Source organism: Chrysemys picta, chromosome 7, assembly GCF_011386835.1.
Source record: "Chrysemys picta bellii isolate R12L10 chromosome 7, ASM1138683v2, whole genome shotgun sequence".
Classification (NCBI taxonomy): domain Eukaryota; kingdom Metazoa; phylum Chordata; order Testudines; family Emydidae; genus Chrysemys; species Chrysemys picta.
Window position 1 is genome coordinate 60,053,602 of NC_088797.1, and position 8,410 is coordinate 60,062,011.

At 45.5% G+C, this 8,410-nt stretch overlaps 1 long non-coding RNA gene across 1 annotated transcript; it reads left to right on the forward strand.

Annotated features, from left to right (window-relative positions):
* The first annotated feature begins 2,915 nt into the window (after positions 1 to 2,915).
* Positions 2,916 to 8,410, forward strand: LOC135972882 (uncharacterized). Its single transcript, XR_010589472.1, has 3 exons — positions 2,916 to 3,031; positions 7,191 to 7,296; positions 8,279 to 8,410. It is a non-coding gene; the product is annotated as an uncharacterized LOC135972882 (long non-coding RNA).

The following is an 8,410-nucleotide window of genomic DNA, read 5'->3' on the forward strand; positions in this document are numbered from 1 at the left end:
CAGGCCAATGGGGGCTGCAGGAAGCGGTGGCCAGCACATCCCTCGGCCCGCACCGCTTCCCGCAGACCCCATTGGCCTGGAGCAGCGAACCACGGCCAGTGGGAGCTGCGATCGGCCGTACCTGCGGATGCAGCAGGTAAACAAACTGGCCCGAACCACCAGGAGTTTTCCCTGAACAAGCAGCGGACCGGCTTGGAGAAGCACTGTTAGTGTACCTTAGGGTGACCAGATAGCAAATGGGGGTGGGAGGTAATAGGCACCTATATAAGACAAAGCCCTGAATATCGGGACTGTCCCTATAAAAATCAGGACATCTGGTCACCCTAGTGCAGTGCTTCTCAATCTTTCCAGACTATTGTATCCCTTTCAGGAATCTGATTTGTCTTGCATACCCCAAGTTTCATCTCACTTAAAAACTACCTGCTTACAAAATCAGACATAAAAATACAAAAAAGTGTCATAGTACATTGTTACTAAAAAAATGCTGACTCTCATTGTGTGTATGAAATTGTAGTTTGTACTGACTTTGCATGTGCTTTTTGTGTAGACTTTTGTAAAACTAGGCACGTATCTAGATGAGTTGGTGTAGCCCCTGAATGCCTCCAGGGGTACACGTACCCTGAGTGAGAACCACTTCCCTAGTCTACCTGTAACCAGGGAGCCAGGGTGCTAGGACAGTGTTTCATAGACCATAAACCTGGCCAAGTGCCTCTGTCACTGAACTGAGCTTATGGTCTTTCTTTATGAACAACAGCGAATCAGCAGTTGCACCAGCCGCTAGCACAGCTGACATCGGTGTGCCAGAAACTGAGCAGCCGTAGCAATGTTGCAGCAAGAACAACATTCCGCACCATGAACAAACAGTTACAGTTCTCAAAAATGCTTAGGCCTACAAATGTCAAACATGTATCAGTCATGATACATCATGAGATGTAGTGCATGGGGCTAGCTCTAGCAAGCCTGGATACCTGTTTAGAAGTTCTGCATTCTGAATCTTTGAATGCTCCATCAAGTTTTGGCAGACTTTACAAAGTTCACCAGTGCCCCATTCCAAAAAAGGACTAAGTGTATACTTAAGCCCACGATTAACAGCTGAAGTCAATGGGACTCCTCTGATGGTTAAAGTTATGTGCTTTGCTGTGTCTGGTTAACTTTATTGAATTTGCCAAACATCTGATGGCATTTATAAAGGACTCTCTAAGCCTGGCAGACTAACACACAAGAGTCCAGGTTATTACATTCCTTAACTGTGCTAGAGTCATTGGTCCCAGAGCAGAAAAGTAATTAATGTAAGACTTAATTGATTAAATAAAACAAATATTCTGTCCACCTGAGACGTGTCATAGGATGGCAAGCTAGACAACAGGATGAGGACAGGACACTCTGGTATTTGTAGCAAGATCATTTGATGGCTGGTGCCTGGGAGGTGGGGGTGGAAGAGAACATTTTCTGAACACACAGATCGTAACTGAAGGAGTTTTATGCTCCGATGGTGGGCTGGCCTTATGGCTATGGATACAGAAGGGTGTGGTCAGATGTTTGGCTGTGTGTGTAGGTTGGCTGTGTGTGTTCTTTCTGCATACTGTACTGACTCTGGCCAGATAGCCTGTACAGCAGGCCCTATTCAAACTGCCCAGTAAATCCACAGACTCTGTTTGTGCTAAAGGAACTTGGTCAGGTTTGTCATCAACAAAGCACGGTCCTAATGTCCTGGCTCAATGGTGACAGGTACACTAACACATGTATGACCGTTGCAATGGACTAGCTCAGTTAATGGTGGTACTTTCCATTATAGCCAAAGACACTCCCTCTGAGATACATCTTTATACACAAATACAAACAAGTTACATATCACCCAACATCTCTAGGTGCCACCCTCTGATGTATTTGTTGGTTTGATCAAAACATCTCTATCCATCATGCGGTCATCCTGACCTTATAATTAGGATGGATCAATGTGTTCCTGTTATCTTTGGGGAATGTGCTGGTATCAAGGTATTCTGGTTCCACCCTTCTGGAATGTGCTTGTGTGAGTGCTCCGTGCCCAGCACCTCTTAGGAATATGTGTTTTTGCAATATCAGCCCTGTGCTTGCCAAATTCTGTGAACAGGGCCTACCTCTTGCTCACAACCTGACTTTGCTTCAGAAAAGTTTTGACCACTACTTTAGTTCAGGCCTCATACCAGGCCTCTGAAACAAGGCCTTATGTTTCAGGCCCTCTTCTTACTACAAAGGGTACGAATGAACTGATGGTGTGAAGTGCAAGCAAGTGGGAGAGGGCGTACCTCTCTACTGCTTACATTGCTGGGGGTTGTCAGATTTTGATGAAATGATAGGAAGTGACAGTCAGAAACACAAGATCAGGGGCATAGAAAGTTGAGCAATGATGAATAAAAGACACTGGCTTTTGTTAGAGCCTAAACCAAAGTCGCAGACCCAAACCCAGAAGGTGCAGGTGAGGATGGTTCAGATAACAGGACAAGATCAGAAATTCACAGCTATTCTCTAGCTCAATGAGTCCCCAACTCCAAACACCCTTTATACATTGGGAGATTCCAGATCTCGATTTGAATTTGGCAACAGTGACCCCAGCTCTATTCTTACTCTTACTCTAGGTTTGGGAGCTAACATCTAATTGAATGTTGTATCAAGCCATGAAACAGCCACCTCTGACTTTTTTCTGCCTCAATTCTGACTTGCGGCTGCTATTCTTGGAAGATGTGAGTATGGAAAGAAATAAACCAATAACTCTTCCTAAGGGTTTTCCCCCTCACTACTGTTACTAGAGACCCTGAAATTGTCCTTGAATCCTGGAGCAAAGTGGTGTTCCTGGGGACTGGTTGCTACACCTTTTAGCACAAGATAAGTGATTTTGTACAAGTGTGGAGTAATAGTCAGGTGGCTCAAAATGAGTGCTGGGGGTGGGAAGAAGGGAAGTCCTTGAAATAGACTCTGCAAACACAACCCTGTACTCTTTGGAAGAGAAGCACTTTGCAGAGGGAAGTCAAAGTGTGCACTCCAGATTTTAAAGGTATGATGGGAGGCATATGCTGCTATTTATTTTAATGTTGCAATATGGCTTTATTAGTGAAAGCTAATGTATTTAATATCTTACCAATGAGTTTTAAAAGTGTTTGCTGCAGTATATACACATTACGTGTGTGTAACCTGATGGGTTTTGGGAGATGTTAGGATGCTAAAATTATCTCGGATTCTCAAAAAACGGATCTAGAAGGCTATAGGAGGCTAATTACAGGCTGGCTATTGTAACATTAGCCTATATTGATCTAGGGCATATTCACTGAGTCAATGCAGCTAGGTCTGATGGAAGACAAAGGGTCAAAGTCTGCCTTTGATTATACATGTACAACTTTCACTGTCTGGTGGAAATTGTACACACATGTGAGGGGAGAATTTGGTCCTGAATATGAATGCAAGTGTGTGCGCACCTTTAACAAATATGGGGGGAGGGGTAATCTTATCTCTTGGTTACTGGTTTGAATTCAATCCTGGATGAGGTGGTATGATGAAAATCACTACCACTTGATAGGCAGTTTGTCTCTATGTTGGGTGATCTCTGTCCATTTCTTAGTAGACAGGGAGACACATAACTGAAAGACACCATCATGATTGGCAGTCTCAACAGCAAGGCTAAGGTTTACTACTTTCGCCACCATTCATTTATAGCCTGAATTTAGAGGTGCTGAGAATTTGTAATTGAAGCCAAGGGAAATGCAGATACCACACACCTGTAAAAATCAGGCTTTTCTTTTTGCTTTAAGCATCTATTATGTGCAACAGCTATTAAGCGTATGGTCCGTAGGACTTTTCAAGCAGACAACTTTTCCACAGTACTGACTGCTATGGAACTTTCACACAATCACTGTAACATTAAGGTTGAGAATTTAACTCTAAAAGGTAGGAAGTTCAAAGCTACAAGCACAGCAGCTTCACCAGCAGTAATTCAGTACCACACCTTGCACATATCGGGCCAAACTGAACCCTGGTGATAAATAGGAACAACTCCATTTACTTCAGTAGGAGCTGCAGGGGGACTCAGCACTTATGAAAAGATCAGAACACTGACTTAGGACCCCAACTATAAATTTAGGAGCCTAACTTTAGATTTGAAAATCTGAAACATGAAATTTTATCTGTCTTAGCTACTATCATTCCCATAGTATCTGAGCACCTCACAACCTTTAAAGTATTTATCTTCACAACACCCCTGCGATGTAGGGATGTGCTATTATTCCCATTTTACAGATGGGAAATGGAGGCACAGAAAGACTAAATGACATGCCCACAGTCACACAGGAATTCTGTGGTGAAGCAGGAAATTCAACTCATGTCCCCCAAATCCCAAGGTAGCGCCCTCACCATTAGACCATCCTTCCTACCTTTATGCCTTAATAAAGTTCTGTCATGCACTGAATGGGTCTGTTTCTGATCTTAGTTTGACACCAGTGTAATTCCATTGGGCCAGATTCTCATCTCCATAACATTGACTTCAGTGGAGCCAGTCCAGATTTGCACCAGCAAAATGATAAGCAAAATCTGAGCCCACTGAACTTGAATCTGCTCTCAGTCACCCTGGGGCACATCAGAAGGAGCTCCATTGGGTAACCAGACCGCTTCCAGGAAGATCCAGACACGCAAACCTGCAGTTGTGACCGTGCACATCTTTGTTTAAGCTGCAGTTGTTGGCAGGGCCGGCTCCAGCATTTCTGCCGTCCCAAGCAAAAAAAAAAAAAAAAAAAAAAAAGCTGCAATTGGCAGTGGCAGTTAAGTGGCAGGTCCTTCGCTCCTAGAGGGAGTGAGGGACCTGCCGCCCCCAAATTGCCGCAGGTGCCGCCCCTCTCCCTTGGCCACCCCAAGCACCTGCTTGTTAAGCTGGTGTCTGGAGCCGGCCCTGGTTGTTGGCAATGCCACACCTCACCTAAGGTTTTGCCCTGCCTGCAAATGGACTCACTTTGGCTGTGATCTCACCCTGCCTGGGTTCACTGTGCATGAACAGTTGGGCTGTTGAGTTTAACTGGCAGGAACATTCAGAGAAAGGGAAGGTCAGAATCACACAGACTGGATTTTAAAGCCATACATAAGTATTCCCAGTGCGTGTGCAGCCCCCGTACAAGTGTGACTCACCCCCTGGCTGAGCACACCAGAGTAGGCTCTCTTCCTTTTGCATCCACGCTGACAGCCACTCCAGCCCTGCAGTCACCTGCCTCTTCTTGCAGCTCAGCCTTCCGGCCAGGTCATAGGTAGCGTCCCATCCCTCCCAGAGTAAACAAATAACCCAACAAACAATAGTCTGCCTGCCTCAGGCTGGGTCCACAGTTGACTCACTAGTCCTTACCTCTATTATAAGGGGTTTCAATAGATCATGCCCCTTGCCCAGGGGATCTGCTTCACCCTCCCTGGTGGGCCCATAGGGGAACCCAGGCCTTCCCTCTCCTCCGGGTTCCTATCCAGGGACTGTTTCGCAGGCCGTCGAGGCCTGGTTCCGCTGCCTCTTGCTGCCTCTCTGGATCGCTTCCTACTTTGCCCTGTCTTGGCACTGACAGCCAGCCATCTGCTGTCCTTCCCAGTCAGCCCCCACTGGAACCAGTTAATCCCTTTTAACTCCTCGGTCCAGACACCATGCGTAGCAGGGCAGGGCGGATTGAGTTCTCAGGTGCTCATTAACCCCTTCTGAACACACGACTGGCCATACTGGGTCAGACCAATGGTCCATCTAGCCCAATAACCTGTCTGCCAGCAGTGGCCAATGCCAGGTGCTTCAGAGGGAATGAGCAGAACAGGCAATCATTGAATGATGCATCCATTCCCAGTGTCTGGCAGTCAGAGGCTAAGGACACCCAGAGCATGGGGTTGCACCCCAACCACCTTTGCTAATAGATCCATCAGAGGCTATCCTCCATGAAGTAATCTAGTTCTTCTTTGATCCCCCTTATAGTTTTAGCCTTCACAACATCCCCTGGCAATGAGTTCCACTGGCCCAACGTAGGGTTGGCCCATGCCGTCACACATACCTTTCCTTCACTGAGCTGTAGAAAAAGGGCCTAGTCAGACCGGGACACATTGCACTAGTGTGCACATGTAGAATGCACGTGCTCAGGAGAGGGAACACGCTCAGCTGAGTGCAGTCAAGATCCTGTGTCAGCTGGTTAGTTCTCAAGCTCTTGGTTGGGCAATGCAGAGCCACCAAATGCATTATGTACCTCTGTGATTGATCTTGGGCCAAATTTGGCAAGTTACAGGTAGGATACTTGTTAGATCTTCCAGATCAGGAGAGGTCTTTTCCATCCTGCTTTCTCTGGGTCAAAGAAAGATAGTTCGCGCAGGGAAGTTGGTAGGCATGCCGAGCAGATGACTGTACCTCCTTGGAGAATGTGGAGCAACCTTTGAAGACAGCAGGACCTGTTCAGCTAGAAAATGGATTGTAATTCACCTTGAATTTGTATCATTTGCGTATCAGTTGGAGGAGGGGGTAACTATTAGTGAGGGGAAGGTCTCTGCTGACACTGGCTCTGAGCTTTGTCTCACTAGAAATGGTCACTGGGAAGAGATGGGGCTCCTTTTCCCTACATGGAGTCACAAGGACTCAGGAACAGTGGGTTTCAGGACGATATCACCGTTTTGATTTCCACACAATGAACTCTCTAAAAAAAGCCATGTTAAATGTCTTTTTTTTGTGTTTGTTTGTTTTTTAAGAAGGAAGCCATAGTTTTTCTTTAAAGGATCACTCCCACTGAACTCAAAGAGTTTGTCATTTTGACTGATCATTTTTACCCAGCACAGAGGGATTCACTACTCCAGTGATTAGCTAAATCCAATGCAGTTGTGCACAGCAACCTGCTCTTATGCTATACTTTCTGGCCCGGGGACCAGAAACAAGATCAAGTGACTTATCTAGCCCATCGTGACTAGCCAATGCAGATCAAACAGAATAAATTCAGAGAGCTCCTAGAGATAATAAATAAATCAATAAATCACCAAACCCATTGTTGGATAGTTTCATAATGAGTGCATTTGAGGAAATTGAGATCTGGTCATGGATATGTTGCTGGCAGAAAGAGGTTATGTTAAGGAGACAAATTATTCATTGCAAGTTACTCAACTCTACTGCTAATTATCATTCAGTTAGCTTCTGCCTAGTTATGATGTGGCTGCTTCTTTCTCTTATACAGATGCACTTCTTGAGCTTCCTTCTTACCTTTGTCATTGCAATGACCTTATCCAATGCCCAGTGTATTTATGAACCCCTCCGAAAAAAGCTAGTATTCAACAGAAAAGGTAGGAACCGCAAACCCTCAACTATTCCATGTTCAGCATTATAGAAGGCACTTACAGTAGAATACAAGGCCAGGCTGGTTTTGTCCATTTTAGTCACAGTCCATTCACTGTAGGTGGGAAGGGAAGGAAGGGCATGAAACAGTAGGATGGAATGAGGGCAGGGTAATAAATTCACCCTGGGAAAAATGGGGAGCATCAGGACAAGCATTCTCCCCCCCCTCCAGTTTAATGAAGGATGTTAGACTCTCAGGGGGTCTGGTTCAGGACCCTAGCTTTGGTTCACTGGCAGTAACAGTCCACATATTAATTGGAGCCAATCCACTGTGTTGCATTTTCCTGGAGACAAAAAGCAACCTTAGAAACATAAAGCAGAAACCCAAGATCTTCAGGTCCATCCATGGAGCTCCTGGTACTGCTCAGGATGGATAGGGGCAAAGGTGAGATATTAGCCACCTCTGCCATCCTCTGATCTGGGGTCAACTTGTCCTGGGCTATGCCTGAAGGCTGCCCTGATTTGTGTAGATTGCCTACAACTGCTATTCCGGCAGCCAAGGGATCCCTAGACACAGGGAAACTGGTGGCCCAGAAGGGGCTGGTGTAGGAGCCACTATGCTAGCTGAGGACTCCATTAGGCAACTAACAAGGGTCTGTGCCAGTAGGGGTGAATTTGGACTAGTATGTTTACCACAATATACATTGTTTACATTGGCTCATAGGCATGCCATGTCATGTCACACTTTAGTAAACTTCTTAATTGCTGCTAAGTGGTCAGAGGTGTGCAACATCTGCAGTGGGAGCCCTTTGAGGAAGGTAGTTGGGGCTAGGAGAGAGGGTGAAATTATTTCCAGGTAGGTTATTCTTATTTATGCCCCAGGCTGCACCCAGATTTTGGCACAACATTCAAGCTCAAGGCATATACACACACTAATATACATTTTTAATTCTGTATTTTCACTAGTTTTATTATGTCTCATCTATCCAGGCTGCTTTAGGGATGGAGAGATGCATGAGTTTGGTGTCCACTGGTACAACAAGGATTGCTTACGCTGTTATTGCACCCGAGAAATAGTGGTCTGTTGCATCAAGTGAGTGGGAAAAAAAACAAAAAACAAAA